We start from the raw sequence: 4,650 nt of genomic DNA, 5'->3' as shown, positions 1-4,650 counted from the left end.
ATAATATATGTATGTATATTTCATAATTCGTAAAAAAATAATTCAACTAAAATTAATTAATTAAAAATATACTCGATGAAGCTCATACTCAAAAAACCTATACAATAAGTAAAACTGATATAGCATGTATTTATGATCATTCAAATGTGAAAAATAAATATATATTAATATGTGTATGTAAACAAAATAGTTGAAATTAGCTGCCAATGCCAATAATCGAGACATTTTGTATACAATTTAATGTCTAATATTTATATTTTCAGTTTATATTTATTATTATATTATATTTCACGCTTAACAAAAAAATTAGTAATAGGATGCGTCTAGTTTTATCGAAACTTCCTAAAATTCTTCCAGAAGAATGCGTGTAAAAAACTTTCCTTAAACTTATTTCTTCCTTAGGTAAGCTCCATATAATAAAAATAAATTTAGTTTATTTTTAAACTAAATATAAATCTGCTTCCAAGCAATGTTAGATAACAATTTTGTACAAAAATATGATTTTTTTTTGAAACTCTATACAAATACTTTTATATTTTAAACAATAATTGCTTCCAATCATTTTTTCCATAAACTTTCCATTTTACATATAATATTTTTTATGTATTTTATAGTATTTTTTATTTAAATTTATAATGTTGTTGTCTCTCAACAATGTATAGATTTTTCACATTTTATTTATTTATTAACAAAAAATTATCGCATTTTTAAAAATATAATATTATTTAAAATTCAATTTTAAATTAATTTTAAAAACTAAAATAATTTTAATTATATATTAATACAGAATTACTTCCTTTATAGTAATGTGATTTAAATACAATTTTTAATTTAACTAAAAAGAAATATACTATAAGCAAATTAAGGTTTGCTTTTAAATATTAATATTTGTTAATTAAAATTTTTATTATTAATATTTATAATATTGATAATAACAATTTTATATTATATATATATAAATTAATATTTTTAAATAAACTTATTTTTGCTTTAACATTCTAACAATCATTTATAATTATACAATAAATTACAACTTTTAAATAATTATAAATTTGTAATATTTATTTTTTTAGTCTAAACTAATTGCGCTTGCAAATATTGTACATTCTAGATGAAAACCCTTAACTGAGTAAATTAAACATAGTTTATCGCGTTATGTTCGAATTATATTGATATAAATTTAGATACATTATCAATAGTATTTAAATCATTACATTTAAAGTCATCATTTAAATAAAAACTAAAATGACTTATTTTGAAATGCTTTTCTTATAAAATACCGTATGTAATTAAGGCTATTAAGCACTTGTAGATGCTCTCTGACATTATATGCTTTTTATAAAAAACAAAATAAACGAAAAGAAATGAAATCACATAAATGATGAAGTGATAAATAGCTATATTTAATTAATAAATTATTATAATATATAAAACTATATTATAATAGTACTTAATATTTATTATAAAATGTAGTAATATAAACACGCTAATCATAAAAAGATACTTTATCAAAAAAATGTATATATGGCGGAAATCATATATGAAATAGAAAAAAATTTATGTATCTATATTATTAAGGTGCTTCATATAGTTTATAAAGAAGTTGCTTATATAGTTTAATTGAGCTTAGCTTAAGGCAATAATAAACATTTTTAGAAATATACAAATATGCATACACTCCTACTTTATTTTTCTTAAATTTTTTTTTTTTAATTTTGTTGAAAGTTTTGCATTCATTGCTTTTCAAATTGAAAACTACTGCTTTTTTTTACTGCTCTACATAATTACTATGTAATAATAATAATTTTATATCAGCACTTGAAAATATATCAATTTTATATTAATTTATGAGAGCCTAAACTCTTCAATGGTCACAATAAAAATTTGCTTCGGAACAAAATTAAAAACTTTAAGGGTTTTATATATACTTATAAATATAGGTACTTTTTGTTATAAGAAAATATTTTTGGTTTTGTTATTGATATTAATAATAAATCAGTAGTTAAAACTATATTTAAATTATTATATTTATTAAAAACTATTTATTTTTAGTGCTTTACTAGTTAATTTTATAGAGGCAAAACTTTCAGGCACAAAACTTATTGCAGATATAATTTATCGGCAAATGAAGTTTAGAATATGGAATCTCCATGATGTTTTAAAATTGTTTTATCACTTAAAAATAACTCAAGAAAAATTTTGCGCCGATACAAACTACTAGAAACCAAAAGATGGATATTAAACAGCGGCACCGTTGCCGCATTTGCGATTTTTCACCGCAAATGCGGCAGAATCGAAATGCCATAATTAAGTGCTTCACATATGACTGAAACTCCTGAATATAATTATGATTTTATGCTATTGAATTTATATGTTGATAATAAGATGTACTGTAGATCTAAGTAAAGCTCCCGAGAAAATATTGCTTCACTTTAATTGCGACACAGTTGTCTAAAATTTTCACCTTAAAGTTTGCTCTACATATGGAAAAAATTTCTTATACATCTTTAATTTTCTGTAATGAAAGTTAATGTCCAAAACTAGTAACATTATAGACCCAGTTGTCTAAAATTTTCACCTTAAAGTTTGCTCTACATATGGAAAAAATTTCTTATACATCTTTAATTTTCTGTAATGAAAGTTACTGTCCAAAACTAGTAACATTGTAGACCCAAATTAAGTTTCAGAGAAAATATTATTTCAATTAAAACAAAATAAATATATTTTAAAAGTAAGTGTTTTGATTGAAAATTTGTACTTCACTTGTAGTGAAGTTTATAATAAGTACTTCCATATAACAGAAAAATATATTTAGCAATATCCTCGCAAAAATACCGCTGAGTTACAGTAGTTACTGCCTCAATTATCGAGTCTGTTTCTTAGATATCAAATAAAAAGATAGTGCTGCTTTAGTGCATAAAACTGCTACTGTTTATTTCTAATGTTGATAAAATCATTTATAAAGCAATTTAAAATATTCTGAGGTATAGTTTGCTGATTATGGCTATGTTTAATAATAGTGCACTGTTAAGTAATATTTTCAATTAAATTTAAACTGCATGAATTAAATAATTTGAAAAATAAAATTTTGAAAATTCTTATAAGTTCATGTGTTTGTATTGAAATGTCAGAAACGCTATGCATCACTGGGAGATGAGGATAAAGGAGAGATATGACTGCAAAATTAATTTTAAAATGAAATTAAATATTTGAGAAACAAGTACATATTTAAATAATATATATTATTTCAGTTGGTTTTTTTTGTTTTATATTTTTTTAATTTCATTTAAAATATGTGTGAATGTTTAAAATGTCTATACTTTTAATGTAGAAATGTTCATTTAAAGATATATGATTGTTTAGGAATAGCTTTTATAACATTTCTTATTTATTAGTAAATACTAAATTTAAATTTATTTTTACTTTAAATTTAAATAGTAAATTTATTTATTTAAAAATACTAATTAATTAATTAATTATTTTATTTTATAAAATATATTATATTATATTACATATATATATATGTTATATATTATACTTTGTGTAAATATAATATATTTGTGTATATAAAATAATATATATTTATTATATATATTGTTTTTGTTCGATAATTTATTTCCAAATCTATATTACAGAAATAAAAAATTTATTTGTATTTATTATACTTATAAGAAACTTATAAGTTTCATTAAAATTCGAATGTATTTAGTTAGCAAGATTGAGTTAATTAAATTATTATTTATATATGATATATCTTAAATGTCGTACCTTTTTAATTTTTTAATTTATTTTAAAAGTTTAATTTTGCATAAATATACCAAAAACTCAACTCGAAAAAATTATTTTAATTCAAATAATTATAATTGGTTTAACTAAATAAACATGATATAACTTAACCACGTTAGACTTTTGACTTATATATAACCTAATAAATACGAAACTGAAAGCATTTTTCTAATTTTGAAATTTTGAAGTCAGTTTTTCAATCAATAAAAATAAATATAACTTTCGTTTGCATTTTTTTTGCTCTGTATAAGATAAAATTTTCTTCGTATGAAGTAGATTGCGAAATGAAACAGTTTTTTATGATTTATTTGATTAAATTACTTCAATTCTATTAAACTTTAAGTAACAAGTTATCTGTTATTATCTGTTATCAAGTAAAATACTTCAGAAAAGTTGTGAATAAAATTCTTTTATTTTTTTTCTTTTTGTAATTTAGTTTAAACTTAATAATAATTAATATTAATTTAAATGATTTTTAATTAATTTTTTTTTCTTTTAATTATTTTCTTTTGATTTTTTTATATCTTTTTGTTTTTAAGAGATTCGCCGTTTCTGATAATTCCTCTTGAGGTTGTTTTTGTTAATAATATTTAAATCATAATGTGAACACTTAAGTGTGTAAACAACAAAAATTTAAATTTTAGCTTCTGAATATCATTCCAAAGATTTTGGAGTTTTTGCACTAATGCAGATTATTTTAATTTAATATATATAATTTCATATATAACCCGCAAATTAAATAATATATTTCTAGGCTATATATATAATTTAGTATATTTTCCATTTCCATCTTTTCCTATTCTCACAAAATCTAGTGCTTTTTATAAAAATATAAAAATTTCTTTAATCTGATATCAAGCAAAT

The 4,650-nt window shown here is 20.2% G+C and overlaps 1 protein-coding gene across 1 annotated transcript in view; it reads left to right on the top strand.

The window, feature by feature from the left end:
* Window positions 1-4,650, top strand: part of LOC119667643 (DNA N6-methyl adenine demethylase-like) — a gene marked incomplete at its 3' end in the record, with an annotated part of 17,950 nt that overhangs the window by 631 nt on the left and 12,669 nt on the right. The window lies entirely within an intron of this gene.

This window comes from Teleopsis dalmanni, chromosome 1 (genome assembly GCF_002237135.1).
Source record: "Teleopsis dalmanni isolate 2A chromosome 1, ASM223713v2, whole genome shotgun sequence".
NCBI classification, from domain to species: Eukaryota; Metazoa; Arthropoda; class Insecta; order Diptera; family Diopsidae; genus Teleopsis; species Teleopsis dalmanni.
The sequence above is the reverse complement of the archived record's forward strand: the minus strand, read 5'-3'. Positions and strand labels throughout refer to the sequence as shown.